At 45.9% G+C, this 18,963-nt stretch overlaps 1 pseudogene; it reads right to left on the bottom strand.

Annotated features, from left to right (window-relative positions):
• LOC119956811 overlaps positions 1-18,963 on the bottom strand; it is a 115,900-nt pseudogene that overhangs the window by 60,825 nt on the left and 36,112 nt on the right.

Below are 18,963 nucleotides of genomic sequence, written 5' to 3'. Positions count from 1 at the left end.
TTAGTTTGGGACAAGGGGGGGGGGGGGGGGGGGGAGAGAGATGTAGGTTTTAACGAGCATCCTAAAGAAGAGAAGATGAGGAGATGAGAAGTTTTAAGGAAGGAATTCCAGAGTTTAGGAACAAAGTAACCAGTAATGGAGCAAAGTAAATTGAGGATGCACGGGAAACCAGGATTTAATAATGGCAGGAGTCCTCGGAGAGTTGAAGATCTCGAGGCCGTTACAGAAATCGGAAAGGGTGAGGCTTTGAAGCGATCTGAGCACAATGTCGGTCAGCAGGCAAATCAAATCTTGGAACGCCCAGTTGTGTAACGGTTGGTAGCGCGCAACCGAACCACCACGGGGAGGCGGGAGCTCTTGAAAACTAAAAACAACATTCAGAGACAAACAAGTGCACTGCAAGGCTGAGATCTTGCTTACCAGATCATATTCCTTGGGAACCTTCAGCATCAACGCTTTTTCTCCATTATTGGTGGATTGAATAATATCAGTAAAGCCCCCGTTACACAGGTTGATGTTTCGGATAAGAGCCCGTTTGCTGTCCATGACTTTAATGCACTTCTCTGTGTCAAAGATAACGGTGACAGGCCGGAGTGGCTCCTTGGGCCCTTGCCACTCAGAAACTAAATGCAATGCGAGAACGTACATCAGGTGAGGAAGATTACAGACGATAACAGAAGACCTTCTTAACATGTCAACATCTAGACAACGGAACATGGAATCATGTCCCAAAATAAGAGAGGATAGAGTTTTCCTGTCCATGTACTTGTAGGTTATTGGGTAGCGGGGGTGGGGGTTAGTGAATTGGGGAAGAGTAAGCAAGGAGGAATATAATTCCAGTGAAGATGCCTCCCAGTTTTTCTGTCAACGTAAATTAATGGACAACCAGAAAAGCTTTGTTGGAACATCAGAACATACAATACTGCCTGCCCCATTTTCCTATTTTTACTGGTACTAAGGTGCAGGGCTCACCCTCAAAATGCCTAAAAATAATAACCTATTTTGGTGAAAGTTTAGTAGTTAAAGGTTTATAATACATAAGGGTTCAGAACACTGTCCTTTCAATTCTCGGGCCAAGTCAATATCTCTTCAGGTCTTTCTGCTGGCATGATTGTTTCAAGTAAAGGGAACATGCATGGTTCCGAAACCAATTTTCAGTGGGTGCGGACACATGTCATCTGTAACTTGGCAATGCCATTCAACATGAAAAATGCAAAAGGTTCTCTACAGAGCTATGTTGAAGTAAACAGTAGAGTTTTGTTAATATGACTCAGATAGCCAGAAGGGTTGTACCAATTGTCAATATTTCCTCAGTCTTACATTTATTTACAGAGTCAAATATTATAAGTATGTACCTCCTAACCCAACCATCCCACTGAATCAATAAGTCTTTATAAAATTTATATGCGCTCAAATGAAATTCCAACTAATGCCCATCACCTGCGCGCAAATGCCAAAGTGCTGATTTATTGGATGACAAGTTTGAATCTCAATGATCCGCGGAAAATGTGACATATGTGAATTCTCCGGCCATTCGCTGGCGACGGTATTCTCTGGCCCCGCTGGCACCACATCCCCACCCTTAGGATTCCCGACAACGTGGGGTGGCCTCAATGGGAATTTCCAATGACGGGGGCAGCGGGAGCAGAGAATCCCTCCGCCAGCAAATGCCGCGCTGGCTCCCGCCTCTAAGAAAGTGTTATGGGCCAGAGTTTAGAGAACCCCAAAGTGTATCATGGAGTTCACCTGACCCACAACTTTTAATAGATTGTGGTATGGGGAGCACACGGCCCACTCTACAGGTGTAGTACAGCAGAAATGGAAAAGTAATTTTTAAAGCAAAATAACGTTTATTCTATGAACTCAAATTAACCTTTTTGAAACATACAGTGAACATTTTAGCAACCATTAATTCAAATACAACCCTCAAAGAATACAACACTAAGTAATCCTTAATAACTTCCCAAACAACATCCAGAAGACAGAAGAAACACCTTTTAACAGAAGCACATCAGGTTTACATTAACGACTGAAAACATTTATAATTCTGAATTCACCAAATGATCAAGAGATAGTCTTTTCATGGCAGAGAGATCAACAGTACACCTGCTGTCTGGCTTCAGCTCCAACACTGAAAACGAAACTATAACACACCCTGCAGCAAACAGCCTAAAACAAAAGTAAAAAGCTGACAGACAGCCCAGCTCCACCCACACTCTGACATCACTGATAAACACCCATTTCTTAAAGGTACATTTCTTAAACGCCCATTTCTTAAAGGTACTCTCACATGACAAAAGAAACACATGGCTGGGAGGCTGGAGAACCTGCCCGTGGATTGCGTTAATGAAGGACACATTTGTCCTAAATAAGGGCATATTTTGCTCAATTCTCCAAAATGGGCACGAACCATTTGACAACATCACCTCTACTTTTTTGCGAACATTAGGAACAAGCAATGAATGGCTCACTGAAGTCGAGACGGGAGTGAATGACGAATGTCGTGCAATTTGATTCCATTAACAAATATACAAAGCCTTTTTTTTTTAAGAACTCAACGGCAGTCAATGGAGAAGATAAAAAAAAAAGTTTGGTCTCAAAAAGATGTCTCCATTGAAGTCTGTAGAACTAGGACAATGATAAAGAACTGTCACCAGCTCACACGATAACGGACCACACATTATATAGGCAGTGGGGCCATTTACACCATGCGTTGTGAAGATTTGAGAACGTGTCGCTCAGTCAAAAAAAACTTCCTTCAAGTCAAATAAATTTCACTATGCTCCATTACCATGCCAAATATATATATTTTTTATAAATTTAGAGTAGCCAATTATCTTTTTCCAATTAAGGGGCAATTTAGCAATTTGGCCACTCCACCTACCCTGCACATCTTTGGGTTGTGGGGGCAAAACCAACGCAAACACGGGGAGAATGTGCAAACCCCACACAGACAATGACCCAGAGCTGGAATCAAACCTGTGACCTCGGTGCCGTGAGGCAGCTGTGCTAACCAGTGCACCACCGTGCTGCCCCACCATGCCAATTATACAATGGAATTAGAACATAATTCATACCTCGAGCTATAATGTGGACTTGATAGATTAGTGGAGGAAATTCTGTTTTTTGATATAGCTACAGTAGTTAGCACTGCTGCCTCACAGCACGACGGACCCCGGGTTTAATTCTGGCCTTGGGCCACTGTCTGCGTGGAGTTTGCACATTCTCCCCATGTCTGCGCGGGTTTCCTCCCACAGTGCAAACATGTGCCGGTTAGGTGGATTGGCCATGCTAAATAGGAAGGATGTGGATGCTTTGGAGAGGGCACAGAGGAGATTTACCAGGATGCTACCTGGACTGGAGGACATGTCTTATGAAGAAAGGTTGAGGGAGCCAGGGCTTTTCTCACTGGAGCGAAGAAGGAAGAGAGGTAACTTGATAGAGGTGTACAAGGTGATGAGAGGTATGGATAGAGTGGATAGCCAGAGACTTTCCCCCAGGGTGGAAATGACTGTCACAAGGGGACATAATTTTAAGGTGATTGGAGGAAGGTATAAAGGAGATATCAGAGGTAGGTTCTTTACACAGAGAGTGGTGGGTGCGTGGAATGCACTGCCAGCGGAGGTGGTGGAGTCAGAGTCATTAGGGACATTTAAGCGACTCTTGGACAGGTACATGCACAGCAGTGAACTGAAGGGGTGTAGGTTAGGTTGATCTTAGATTAGGATCAATAGTCGGCACAACATCGTGGGCCGAAGGGCCTGTACTGTGCTGTACTGTTCTATGTTTAAATTGCCTCTCAGTGTCCAATAAAGACGTGTAGGTTAGGTTCAGGGTTTATTGGGTTAGGGTGGGGGAGTGAGCTTGGGTGGAGTGCTCTTTGAGAGGGTCGGTGCAGACTTGATGGGCCGGTGCAGACTTGATGGGCCGAAATGCCTCCTTCTGCACTGTAAGGATTCTATGAAAGTAACACAAGTGGAATGTTTGCCGGAAAATTACTATCTTAGAATTGGGTCCTCACAGCACTGATACAAATTCTGGAATCCCATGTAGCTAAAAGAGAATTTGGCTTAATCAGTCAGCGTAAGCCTTGGCTTTATTCGTGGTCCAGGATACTGTACTGGTTGGAAAGAGGAGACAATGAATGTATAGTATTGGCATCCTTATTTAAGGAAAGGTGTAAATGCATTAGAAGCAGTTCAGCGAAGATTTACCAGACCGATACCAGGAATGGGTAGGGTGTCTTATGAGGGTAGGTTGTCGAGGTTAGGTTTGTATCTACTAGAGTTTGGAAGAGTAAGAGGCGACTTGATTGAAACCTTTAAGGTCCCGAGCGTGATTGACAGGGTGGATGTGGAGAGGATGTTTCCTCTTGTCCTAGAATATAGAGTCAGGGGGTCACTGTTTAAAAATGAGGGATTGCTCATCTCAGGCAGAGATGAGGAGAATTTGTTTCCCTCAGAAGGTCATGAGTTTCTGGAACTCTCTTCCTCAAATGGCAGTGGAGGCTGAGCCTTTAAATATTTTAAAGCAGAGCTGGATAGATTCTTGATGAACAAGGGGGGGTGGGGGAGGTGAAAGATTATCGTGGTTGGGCAGGATTGTGGGGTTGAGGTTACAATCAGGTCAGCCATGATCTTATTGACTGGCAGAGCAGGCTTAATGGGCTGAGTCACCTAGTCCTGCTTCTAATTCATATGTTTGTATGTTAGACAAATTAAGAAGTGGAGGTTGGGAGAACCATAAGACATAGGAGCAGAATTAAGCCACTCCGCCCATCGAGTCTGCTCCGCCATTCAATCATGGCTGATATGTTTCTCATCCCCATTCTCCTGCCTTCTCTCCATAACCCCTGATCCCCTTATTAATCAAGAACCTATCTATCTCTGTCTTAAAGACACTCAGTGATTTGGCCTCCACAGCCTACTGCGGCAAAGAGTTCCACAGATTCACCACCCTCTGGCTGAAGAAATTCCTCCTCATCTCTGTTTTAAAGGATCGTCCCTTTAGTCTGAGATGGTGTCCTCTGGTTCTTGTTTTTCCTACAAGTGAAAACATCCTCTCCACATCCACTCTATCCAGGCTTCGCAGTATCCTGCAAGTTTCAATAAGATCCCCCCTCATCCTTCTAAACTCCAAAGAGAACAGACCTAGAGTCCTCAACCGTTCCTCATGCGACAAGTTCTTCATTCCAGGGATCATTCTTGTGAATGGACCTTTCGAAGCATTTCCTAAGCATTTCCCCATTTAGAAAATAGTCTATGCCTAAGTTCCTCCTTCCAAAGTGCATAACCTCAAACTTTTCCATATTGTATTTCATTTGCCACGTCATTGCCCACTCTCCCTAGCTTTTCCAAATCCTTCTGCAGCCCCCTTGCTTCCTCAACACTACCTGTCCCTCTACAGATCTTTGTATCACCTGCAAACTTAGCAACAGTGCCTTCAGTTCCTTCTTCCAGATCATTAATGTATATTGTGAAAAGCTGTGGTCCCAGAACAGACCCGTGAGGCACACCACTAGTCACTGGCTGCCATCCTGATAAAAACCCCTTTATCCCCACTCCCTGCCTTCTGCCAGTCAGCCAATCCTCTATCCAAATGTTACATCAAAATGTTATGAGCTTGTAGATTATATGAGAAAGATATGAATCCTAATAGAATTCTAACAGCCTGGATTTCAACACAGTGGGCATGTAGATTGATGAAGAACATGTGGGATCTGAACGTTTGTAAGCTGTGAGAAATCAGAGGGGATGTAATGGCCACCGAAGCCATTGATAAAATGGAGGCAAGCGTGAGCAGCCGCCTCTTCAAATCTGGCGTTTTTCATCTTGCCTGCCCAATAATAGAAATGGTGATGTTTATATTTATTCTTTGTTCCTATTACATTGCTGCATTTATTGACAAGTCATTTATGTTCAGTGTTTTGGGGAGGGGGTGGGGTTATAATAGAGTCCACAGCTATCTGGCATCTCAAAACGTTTGCAATATTTTGGGGAACTGCCTCCATTAAATGGAACGCAGGACTTCGGTGCAGGAGAAGGCCATTCAGCCCTTCGAGCATGCTCCATCATTCAATAAGATCATGGCTGATCAGTTTGATTCCATTTTCCTGCCTGCCCGCTCCACAGCCGTTGACTCCCTCAGCCAGCAGAACACGCCGTTTTTGTAAATTCAAAAGTGAAGTGAAACCATTCATCCATGATTAGCAACGAGAAGGTCTAATCAGTAGTCTAAGTTGCAACTCTACCACATAAAATATTTTATTTTGCAATTTTATAATTCATACCTCGGATATTATTTCCTGAAGCCGCTGACGTCTTCACAGAAACTCTTTTTTTCTGCACTTTTTTCTTTTCTTTCTTTCGAATAGCAGATACAGAGAACGCCAGTAACAAAGCCGCTGGTAATAAAAAAAAACATAATTTATCATGTTGTATTAACGCAGAGATCAATAATAATTGCACAGTCGAGTATTTAATTGTGTTATGGTAGCGGACTTTATCTGGGGATTCACTTGCGCTTTATAGATGGTGTGGAGATGCCGGCGTTGGACTGGGGCGAGCACAGTAAGAAGTCTTACAACACCAGGTTAAAGTCCAACAGGTTTGTTCGTAATCACTAGCTTTTGGAGGGTAGCTCCTTCCTCAGGTGAGTGAAGACGTGGGTTCCACAAACACATATATAGACAAAGTCAATGATGCAAGATGATACTTTGAATGCGAGCCTTTGCAGGTAATTAAGTCTTTACGGTGCGGCTGGAGTGAGGGATAATTGCAGGTTAAAGAGGTGTGAATTATCTCAGGCCAAGCTCCACCTATAAATAGGCAGGAGACTAATAATGTGGTTGTTGGTTCTGGCGGTGCATGCTTGTCAAAGTGTAAAGGTTAGCTTCAGTCCCACCCTTCAGCTCCTGGTTTTCTGGAGTAATTCTATGAATTGTAAAGTTCTTTTCGAATCCAATGCGACCCAAGTTGGACTGTTTTGAATCTAGACAAACCCCAACTATTTGATATTTGCTGGAATTCTTCAGCCATTGGGATTCCCTGTTCCCACTGGCAGCGCACCCGCGTCCCCCAGGTTTCAATGCACCGTGGGGTGGTTTCAATGCGAAATCCCATTGCCAATGGTGGGAGGTATCACGCCGCCAGTGTAATGACGCGGTGAGAGAAACACGCGGCTGGAGGGGCCAGAGAATCCCGCCCATTGGCCAGAGAATCCCGCCCATTATCTCAAAACCTGAGGGGTCGCATTGAACAGGTGAGTACCTGGAATTAATATTATTATAAAGTGTGGATCAAAACTGCTAAGTCCAAAGATCCAAAAAGCGAAGTTCTGAATTCACACGCACAGTGTAGTGATTCAGAATTCTTCACTGAAAAGTTCAAATTTAGCCCGATGGCCTACTTCAGCTCTCAGCCAAGCATCGCCTTGATTTAAAAATTCTCATTCTTGCATTCACCTCGCTTGCTTTCCCCACCGCCCCCCTCTGCAATTTCCTCCAGCCCTACAACATTCCCAAATATCTGCCCTCCCATAATTCTATGATGTGGAGATGCCGGAGTTGGACTGGGGTGAGCACAGTAAGAAGTCTTACAACACCAGGTTAAAGTTCAACAGGTTTGTTTCAAATCACTAGCTTTCGGAGCACTGCTCCTTCCTCAGGTAAATAATTCTAGACTCGTGTGAATCCCAGATTGTAATCGTTCCTCCACTGGTGGCTATGCCTTCGCTATCAAGATCCTAAGTGTCGGGACATCGCCGCCGGAGTTCCTTAGGGTAGTGTACCAGGAACCACTGCTTCACTGATGACTTTGCCTCCATTATGAAGGGAGAAAAGGGGATGTTAGCAGATGCCTGCACAATATTCAGTACCATACGTGATTCCTCACACACTGAAGCTATCCGCGCCTGTATGCAGCAAGGCCTGGACAATATTCAAGCTGCCTCCGATATGCCCAGTTCCCGATGGCGTGGGCCACGTGTGATCCCAACTGTGCGGGAACCCGACGTGACGGCTGCGGACTGCGTCCGGTGTCGCCACACTCTGTCGGGATCCATGCCGCTGGCCGGGGGGGGGGGGGGGGGGGGCTCTACAAGGGCTGGGGGGACTGGTGGGGGGTGGCCAGGGGGTGGGCTGTGGGGCCGCGATTGGCAGGTTGGGATCGCCACAGCTGGAGCCGGCGCCATGTTGTACGTCGCGGCTGGAACCCGGCCATTTTCGGCACGGACGGCGGGGGTTTCAGTCGGCGCCGGTGCTAGCCCCTCACCGGTACCACTGGAAGCGGTGAGGGTTTCACGCCTATTTTGCGGTGGTAAAAGATCACACATGCTCCGCTGGCATCAGCACTTAGCCTCCCAAACGAATAATCCAGCCCCACATGTACAAACCTAAGGGGAAGCAACAAAGTGCCACAATAAGGATTCCAAAGCCTGCTCCGCTGCCTTTAAAATAATGCATTGTGCTGACTTTTACACAGGGCTCCAGGTCAGTATCATCCAGCTGCTTGGGTTGAACACATGGGTCACCTGCAGGCATAAAAAATAAGAATTAGTAAGGGAATTGCGATGAAACACTTCTTAAACATACCAACGCAGGAATTGCTTCGATTTTTCAAAATATTCAGACGGACGTGCGTGAGGATCACTTTTCTAAATGTTATCCCGTTAAGAGTATCAAAATATAAATAAAACAATCGAATAGTTGCAGAATGTCTTGGTAAATGAACTCTGCATTCATGTGGCATCTTAAAGATTAGAGTACTGATGCTGTGACACAATGTCTACACTTATTTTCCTTTTATACATTGGACATGACGATATGCAAATAGAAAATGTTATTTTTATTCTTTCACGAGAAGTGGGCAGTGCTGGCCAGGCCAGCATTTTATTGCCCATCCCTAATTTCCCGTGAGGAGGAGGTGGTGAGCTGAATTCTTGAACCGCTGCACTTCATGAGGTGTAGGTACACCCGCTGCGCTGTTAGGGAGGAAGCTCCAGGCTTTTCGCCCAGCGACAGTGAAGGAACATCGACATTGATACAGGGATATGTAGAGGGACAGGTAGGATTGAGGAAGCAGGGGGGGCTGCAGAAGGACTTTAACAGACTAGGAGAGTGGGCAAAGAAGTGACAGATGGAATACAATGTGGAAAAGTGTGAGGTTATGCACAATCCATCACTGACATGGTTCAGAATCAGAAAATAACAGCTGGACAGTCACAAACTTGCAATCTTGCACCGTACTTCCGCCACTCTGTGACTTACATTGTCAGCAACAGCACATTTGCTTTACCTCAGAGGATTGTGACAAAAGGCTTCATATACAGCAGTCAATCATCAAACTTAAGGTTCATCCTCCACTACCATTTGTTACTTACAACAAGGTCCCAAGATGGAAGAATCATAGAATTATCATAGAATTTACAGTGCAGAAGGACGCCATTCGGCCCATCGAGTTTACACCGGCCCTTGGAAAGAGCATCTTACCTAAGCCTACATATCCAGCCTATCACTGCAACCCAGTAACACCACTCAACTTTATTTTGACACTAAGGGCAATTTAGCATGGCCAATCCACCTAACCTGCACATCTTTGGACTGTGGGAGAAAACCGGAGCACCCGGCGGAAACCCATGCAGACTTGAGGAGAATGTGCAGAATCCACACAGACAGTGACCCAAGCCGGGAATTGAACCTGGGACCCTGGCGCGATGAAGCAACAGTGCTAACCACCATGCTACTGTGACGCCCAGTCTGGTCTTGTAAGGCACTCCCTCACAGATACTAAGCCACAAGAATCTCTCACACCAAAATGTTCCAGCTGTCTGCATTTGTCGGATAATCTTTTCTTTTTATAAGTTTTGAGTGGACAATACTTTTCTTTCCAATTAAGGGGCAATTTAATGTGGCCAATCCACCTACCCTGCACATCTTTAGGTTGTGAGGGGCGAGACCCACACAGACACAGAGAGAATGTGGAATCTCCACACGGGCAATGACCCTGGGCCGGGATCGAACCTGGGTCCTCGGCGCCACGAGGCAGTAGTGCTAACCACTGCGCCATCCTGCTGCCCCTTTATAGGATAATCAATGTCACATGTTTTACTCGCAATTGCCATACACAGTGATTAATAGTACATGGACAGCAGAGAGGCCAAATGTTCAAGATGGTGGATGGGGTGCCAATTGAGCGTCGTGCTTTGTTCTGGGTGGTGTCGAGCTCATTGAGTGTTGTTGGAGCTGCACATTTCCAGACAACTGAAGAGGAAATGTATCCATTTCTGGGACTAACCAAACCTTGCAACAGATGTCAGTTTTGCCTTTCTGTTTACAGGACTCCAGAGTCTAACTGTTGTTAGATGTTTAAATTAACATCTTGCCTCCTGTTAGCTGACTGCTGAAGGACTGGTTTGCCTCTGCACATGCTGCTTACCGTCCTTCAAGTAGAAAACATCACGCTGAATATTCTGAGGCTCTGCATTTGTTGTCACCAGCAACACATCAGCATATTTAGTGTTCAAAATGGCTTCAAGTTCGCTTGGTGTGAAAAGTCTAGAGGAGATACAATTTATAGGTTATCAGCCGGTCAATGAGCACCCCTTTTAATTGTCACTGAGATTGTGCGTCCACATTCCTACACCTACACTCTTTTTCTTACTAGCCTCCTGTTTCAGACTCCCTACTCCAATTGATGCTAGATGTATGGACAGATACACCAGGTAATAGGATCTGTTCACAATTGCATCTGTTATGCAGACGTGTCAATGTTCAAGCTGTGCATGTAGCCAAATCTCTCAGTTAATAATAATAATAATCGCTTATTGCCACGAGTAGGCTTCGATGAAGTTACTGTGAAAAGCTCCGAGTCGCCACATTCTGGCGCCTGTTTGGGGAGGCCGCTACGGGAATTGAACCCGCGCTGCTGGCATTGTTCTGCATTACAAGCCAGCTGTTTAGCCCACTGTGCTAAACCAGCCCCGAAACAGCAAAAAGTCAAAAGCTTTACAGCAAATGCTCCCGAATTCAACCACTGGCTCTCACGCAAAAAATGCTATTCCTTGAAAGTAGCGTGTGGATTATAATAGGCATCAAATATAGTAAAAAGCTCTTGTCGAAGAAAAATACACAATCGCCTACGAGGAACGAATTACGATGTCACTTGTCAAAGGCACTCCTCAAAATGTCATATTCTGTACTTTATCAATGTATTCCTTCAAAGACTGGAGTACTAAAGAATCTTTACTGATTTTTTAAAAAGACCAACATCAACCAGGCAGAAACTCCTTTCTCGAGTTCAAGATTAGGCTGCTGGATTGTTGGGGAGTAAGGTGACTCCTGAGGAGAGTGTCAGAATTAACATCCTTCTCTAGATTTTCCACCAACTTTGAAGACAGCGGCACCAGAGGGCACCCTGATGACCATGTTGTTTTGTTTGAAAGCGTCTCATCTGTTGAGTTTTACATCTGGAGCAGTGTCAGCAGTTCTGCCCGACTGCTACCTTCTCTCCAGAGTGGGTCATCGGAAGGTTTATCGCTCCTTACGAACAGCCCTCACTAATTGACCTGCCAAGCGGGAAGAACAAACAAACGTGGCCGCTGCTCACCCGTTCTTGGTATTTTCGAACCAGAATCTGTCTCCGTCCCGTATGCGTTCAAACTGGTCTCTGATGAGGATGGGGAAGAGTCGCTCGGAGTCGCCACCACTTTCCAGAAAGCCTCCAACCAGCATCTCCAGTTTGGAAATATCGTTCTTGTACAGTGCTGCCAACTGGTTGAAGAGCTGGGGTACAGGAGAGACAATACACCAGTCAAGGAAGATCAGCAAAATGATTCATTTGTTACATACCCAAGAGTGTGAATATATGAATGCTATTGACGTGGGAACCTAAAATGCCACGGGATCTCCTAAAATGCCATGGGATCTCCTAAAATGCCATGGGATCTCCCATCAGAGGGAGCAGATGAGGCTTCGTTTTAACAGCTGATCTGACCCACCTCCCCCGCCCTCCCCAGACAGTGCAGCATTCCCTCAGTACTGTGCCAGATTTGGTGTCATACTGGAGTTTGTGCTCAATTCCCTGGATTGGAACTTAACTCATGGGTTTCTGCTTCAGAAGTACCACCATGTAGCTAGAGCCGACACAAATGGAAATAGCTTCCCTCACTCTGTTTATTCATTCATTTAATTCACTTTTCCGCTTCAACTATTCCGCTTTGGCGGGGGGGGGCACGATTCTGCTGAGGAGCCTTGATGAAGTGGCCCACGGGCATGATGTGGAACAGCATTGCGGGCGTGGACAATAGGTGCTGAAAGCAATGTAAATCAGGAAGACTTAGGTCCAGAAATGGTCAAAACTTCTAAGACCCACCTCCTAATCTGGCATTTCCCGAATTCGCCGGGGCAAAAGTGGAGAAGGGCCAGGTTTTGTGCAAGCACTATTCGCCGCTGCCTCTTATAGGATTTTGGTAGGCCAGGTGTGTGAAACCCAGAGTGTGAAGGTTAGACCAGATAAGGAGAGATCTGAACTTGGTGCATTCTTTGGATAGCCAGTATCCCTTGGAATGGTAAGGTATCCCTTTGGATAGGGTCCTGGGATGCCTTTGCGAGAAGTAAAGCTCCCTTTCGGATTGTTACAAGTAAACAGATGATGCACCATTTTTGCACAAACCCACGTTAAACGACTGTTCAGATGTTAAAACCATCAAGAAAGTGTTGAAGCTGTCAAGGAGTGTCGAAGCTGTCAAAGAAGTGTCCAAGCATACTAGGTGAGTTGACATGGAGGGGGTAAGGGAAATGGATGGTGGGTGAGGCACACGCATTGACCGTGTTGCCACTAAGTTGGCATGGGGGTTGAGAAACCATGGGCAGATGGTTGGGAGGCATGAGTTGGCATAGATGGGGCGTAGGGTGTGAGTGGGAGAATGAGAGGGGTGAGAACTGGAATTTTTTGTTTTATTAATTTTCAAATTTATTTTGAAAATAATAGCTAGGTCACTGTGGCGGAATCTGCACGTCTCCCCGTGTCTGCGTGGATTGCCTCCGGATGCTGCGGTTTTCTCCCACAGTCAAAGACATGCAGGTTAGGTGGATTGGCCGTGATGAATTGCCCTTAGTGACCCAAAAAGGTTAGGAGGGATTATTGGTTACGAGGATAGGGTGGAAGGGAGGGCTTAAGTGGGGCGGTGCAGACTCAATGGGCCGAATGGCCTCCTGCACTGTATGTTCTATTCAAACACTGTGCCGGAGCATTGAGGCAGACCTTCTGTCCAGCCTGCTCTCTCACTCCCCCCCCCCCCACACCACCCCCCTCCCCCCCCCAGAACCATAGGGGAGATGACAACTATCTTTATTTAACACTGAGGGTGATGATCTGGAAATGTCTGCCTGGAAGGGACTGGAAGCAGATTTAATAGTAACTGACAAGAACAGAGGGCGGCATGGTGGCACAGTGGTTAGCACCGCTGCCTCACGGTGCCGAGGACCCGGGTCAAATCCCGGCCCCGGGTCTCTGTCCGTGTGAAGCTTGCTCATTCTCCCCGTGTCTGCGTGGGTCTCACCCCCACAACCCAAAGATGTGCAGGATCGGTGGATTTGGGCCACGCTAAATTGCCCCTTAATTAAAAGAAACGTTCAAGACAAATTGAATATGCACTGGAAATGGAAAATATTGCAGGGCGGACGGGGAAAGAGTGAGGGTGTGGGGCTAAATTAACAGCTCCTTCAAAGAGCTAGCATAGGCACAATGGGCTGAATGGTCTTCACGAGGCACATTCTAAGAAAGCAGAGGCAAGGGGGTTGATGCATTCGTAATCTTGAGATCCAAGGAAAGGGCGACTTTCCCGTGCTTTTCAAATTGATGTAGTAGTGGAATAGTAATGAAAATCGCCCTACTGTCACTTCAATAGGCTTCAATGAAGTTACTGTGAAAGCCCCAAGTCGCCACATTCCGGTGTCTGTCCAGGGAGGCTGGTACGGGAATCGAACCGTGCTGCTGGCCTGCTTGGCCTGCTTTTTAAAAGCCGCAATTTAGCCGAGTGAGATAAACCAGCCCCTATTATGGACAATTATTGCATTAAGAGGCAGATGTCTCACTGGTGCTTTTCTCTCTGTGGAGAATTGCATTTAAAACAGGCACATTGCTTTTCATTTAGCAATGTTTATTCTTTTCAACGACAGGAGTCAGCAGTAATCTGACCTCTGGATTCTCACTGTGGAGGCGAGTGTTGATATTTGACCAGTTAGTAATCGGCTGGAGATCAAACAGTCGACGAGCTTGGTTGTAACTTGAAGACCACTGTCTCTCCCCTTTTGGATATCGAGAGCAACCAAGTCTGATCTTGTAAACCTCAGAGGTCCATACATGTAATCTGTAATAGGTAAGTACCTCATTAGCAAGACTGCATGCTATTTAAAAAAGCCAAATAACAACAGTAGAACAGCAGGGTTAATGTAGTTCCACACCAATACCACAGTGCCAAAAAAGAATGAAAACTGGTTAGATTTTAATATTGCTGAATAAGAGACCACTGTCGAAGCTTTTCATCTTGCACTGAGCAGGGCAGAGGCAAAGGCAACAATGTCAGATTTCAAAAGAAACAGTATATGCACTGCATGAGAAAAAGGCGCTGAATGGTTGATTAGTTGCTTCTGATTGGCTTGAGATGTTGCCATGGGGAAGTTGCCAAGCCAGGGCACTGCTGTCACAGGTGGCACTGCCAATTTGACACTGCCTGGATGTTGGGGCAGTACTCAGTTCAAAACACCTGTCTTTCGAGGAAGGACTTCAGAACAGAGGAAACCCCAGCAGAAACAAACTGCAGTTCGAAATAACATAGAGCATACAGTGCAGAAGGTGGCCATTCAGCCCAATCGAGTCTGCACTGACTCTCTTAAGCCCTCACCTCCACCCTATCCCCCAGAACCTTTTTTTGCTCACTATGGGCAATTTATCATGGCCAAGCCATCTAACCTGCACGTCTTTGGACTATGAGAGGAAACCGGAGCACCCGGAGGAAACCCACTCAGACACGGAGAACGTGCAGACTCCGCTCAGTGACCCAAGCCTGGAATCGAACCTAGGATCCTGGTGAAGCCACAGTGCTAGCACTTGTACTACCATGCTGACCACATCTGCTCAAAAGGGGAAGCACTTCAAGTAATGGACTGTGACGAGCTATCAAAGCCGAGAAAGGCCCAACCTTCCTTTGAAATAGCCTGGACCTGTTAATCAGAGGCTTGTAAAAGGCAATGAACTGTGAAATTGAATGCTAAATAATGCGGTTCAAAGCTTTTAGGCTTCTCAGTAATCCCAAAGGCTTGAAAAAGTTAAAGGGAACGGAACTGATGTGAACAAAGCACTTCACGGTTTTCAACACATCAAAAGGAAGACTTTACCTTCATCCAACAGCTCATTGATATTGACATTCTGGAAGAGAGTTTATTTGTTTCAAGGCTATAGAGGAAAGATTTGCCACAAGGCCCCATTCCTGGGAAAGACCCTCGGCCTGAGCCTCTATAGTCAGCCCAAGACCCCACAGACCCCCCATCTCTGCCCCTGGAGGTAAATAAAGAGAGGGTATACACCCACTTGCTTCACAGTGCCTCTGGTGCCTGGTCCCCACTTTTAGGACCAGTCATGATTTACACCCGGGTCAATTCCCGCTTGGGTGGGGGTGGGTTTGTGGGGGTGTGGGGGGGGGGGGGGGAATACCAGGAGCTGCGCATTAAACGTCTGATTGGTTTAATCTCTGAAAATAGATTAAATAAATGGAAGAGAGCTGCGATCGGGTTCTGGACGAGATCCTGATCACGCCAGCTGGAGCAGCCGAAAGAACTGATTTCAGCGCGGTGCAAATCCCATTTTGGGGCTTTCCCGCAATTCTCCCAACATAGCGGGATTTGCTCCAGGCGTAATGTGGCCGGGGAAATTGCCCCCATTTATGTCCAAGTTACGCAGACAACATTTTCAGTCAGTATAACCCATTGCTTTCCACTTGCTACAGCTGCAGCGGGGTGGGTGAATCTTAAATATTTTTTTCCTCTTGAGACACATTTGAAGTAATAAAGAACCTTTATCGTTCAACGTTAAACAATGCTTGCATCATGCTTCATTTAAAAGGATTATAGGGCTTTCTGGGGTATCTGTTTAATGCACTTTGTACCAGGGAGGAGAGCACCTCAGTGAACCACGGTAGCATTGTGGTTAGCACAATCGCTTCACAGCTCCAAGGTCCCAGGTTCGATTCCGGCTTGGGTCACTGTCTGACTTGGGTGGAGTCTGCACATCCTCCCCATGTGTGCGTGGGTTTCGTCCGGGTGCTCTGGTTTCTTCCCACGGTCCAAAGATGTGCAGGTTAGGTGGATTGGCCATGATAAATTGCCCTTAGTGTCCAAAATCGCCCTTAGTGTTGGGTGGGGTTACTGGGGATAGGATGGAGGTGTTAACCTTGGGTAGGGTGCTCTTTCCAGGAGCCGGTGCAGACTCGATGGGCCGAATGGCCTCCTTCTGCACTGTAAATTTTATGTTCTATGAACCACCAATTGCCGCAGTAGCCAGTTGCTGTTGCAGTTAACACACATTCTGTTTACTGACACACAAATACGACTAAAATAGGTAGGGCCAAGTTGCATGTCCCAAGGGATTCCATGCACATCTTTAACTTGCTTTCGACTCTCAAAGGGCCCCAGTTAATTTTGCTGTTTCTGGTATCTCTCGTATTTAACCCCGTCAACTATTTTTTAAACCCTGATTGAAAGATTTTTACCTCTTAGATCTGACACCACAATATTGTCCTCCCGTTCTGCAATTTGAGAAGCCATCCCCAGAATCACGTCATCTATGTCCTGTGGTCCTTTGAAATTCGGATTCTAGCAGCAAGAAAACAACAAAGCTTGCACGTAAATGGGTGAGAAATATATAAACCAATAAAGATCAAGTACCGCAAATAAATATCCTTGAAGTAGATTAACCGTTTAAGATCGTGTATTGATTGTATTTTGATTTACACGTCAGCAAAAAGTGCCGCAAACTTTTATTACTGCTCTGATCTTGCCCTCCATAATATTAACGTAAAATGAGAGGGTGACATTGGTATTTATTTTCAGGATGTGGGCTTTGCTGGTAAGGCCATCACTCTATAATGCCCATCCCGAATTGTCCTTTAGAGGATGCTGGTGGCAGCCAAGAGGTGGCAAATATTTCAGAGGAAAGTTGAGAGTCAACTACATTGCTGTGGGCCTTTTAAAAGATTATTCCACGGGATGTGGGCGTCGCTGGCAAGGCCAGAGTTATTATTCACCTAGTTGCCCAGGAAAAGATGCTAGTGAGTCTCGCACTGCTGGGACTATACAGCACAGGAACAGGCCCTTCGGCCCTCCAAGAAACTATAGTTCACCACAGTGAAGGATGTGAACGCATTGGAGAGAGTGCAGAAGAGGTAGTGGTTCCAGGGATGAGAAACTTCAGTGATGAGGATAGATTGGAGAGGTTGGGACTGTTCTCCTGAGAGAGAAGACAACAAAGAGGGGGGGTCGATCGAGATGTTTTCAATCATGAAGGGGCTGGACAGAGTAGACGGGAAGAAACTGCTCCCCGCTCGTAAAAGGATCATGAACGAGGGGGGGACAGGTTTAAAGTGCTTTGCAAAAGAAGAAACTTTGCTGAGAGAGTTTCGGGTCTGGGACGCACGACCTCGAAATGTGGTGGAGGAGGGTTCAATCGAGGCATTCAAGAGGGCATTGGATGATCACTTGAATAGAAAAGATGTGCCGGGGTACTGGGGAAATCACAGGGGAATGGCACTAAGTCACGGTGCTCGTTTGGAGAGCCGGTGCAGACACGATGGGCCGATGGCCTCCTTCTGGGCCGTAACAGTTCTGCGATACGCAGCTGCCGGCCAATCAGATTGGCAGACAGCTCTCTGAGGTGGGACATTGGCCCTCTCGACAATTAATTCTGCTTCCATTTCGTAAAATGGCTGTCCGGCCGTCGGCCTTTGTGGGGCGGGTAATCCACTACCCACTTTTTAGTCTGGTTGGGGAAAGGAGGGGGGGGGAGAGATGGCATGCGGTATAATCCAGCTCTTGGTGACGAATGCTAACCCACCATTTGCCATCCTAATTGCTTGCTGCACCCGAATGTAACTTTCGGCCATTCATGTACGAGGACACCCAGGTCCCTCCAAATGTAAACACTTTCCAGTATCTCAACCTTCAAAATTATCTGATTTTTATTTTTAAATCTTTCAGACAAATGGCATTGTATTCCATCTGCATCGTGCTAAGTTTTTTTATTTCTGTTGCTCCGATAAGCAGGTTTATTAATCTCAATTTCACAACTTGCTATGATGGGTATTTAAAGTCACGCCATTTCAATTTCCCGTTCTGTCCTGTGACCGTTACATCATCGTACCTCTCTGCTCCAGAAGTTATTACACACTCGAAATGCTCGATCTTCTCTGTTAACATTCGTAACATTTCGAAACAGGCATTCTTTGGTCCTGGAAGAGCCAAATAGGAGATAGTATTGGCATTACACTCAATTTCAGAACAGTTTATGCATTTCACTTACGTCCAAATAACAACAGTAGAACAGCAGGGTTTAATGTAGTTCCCCCACCAATACCACAGTGCAAAAAAAGAACGAAAACTGGTTAGATTTTAATATTGCTGAATAAAGAGACACACTGTCGAAGCTTTTCATCTTGTACTAAGCAGGGCATCCAGAACAATTAGAATTTAGGAATTTCTAGACACTGAAAAAAACACTGTACAAGTGGGTTTGTCTTTTATTATTCTGGCAGCACATCGTTCAGTGTTTATTACTAGTCAAATCAATCAATCTCTATCAACTGGTTTACAATATCCACAGACATGAGAAAGGTCCAAAACTGTTTCATAAATAATAGGCACGGTGGCAGTGGTTAGCACTGCTGTCTCACAGCACCAGGGACTTGGGTTCGATT

The sequence above is a fragment of the Scyliorhinus canicula genome, chromosome 24 (genome assembly GCF_902713615.1).
Source record: "Scyliorhinus canicula chromosome 24, sScyCan1.1, whole genome shotgun sequence".
Lineage (NCBI taxonomy): Eukaryota > Metazoa > Chordata > Chondrichthyes > Carcharhiniformes > Scyliorhinidae > Scyliorhinus > Scyliorhinus canicula.
This window is presented reverse-complemented; position numbering and strand designations above follow the sequence as displayed.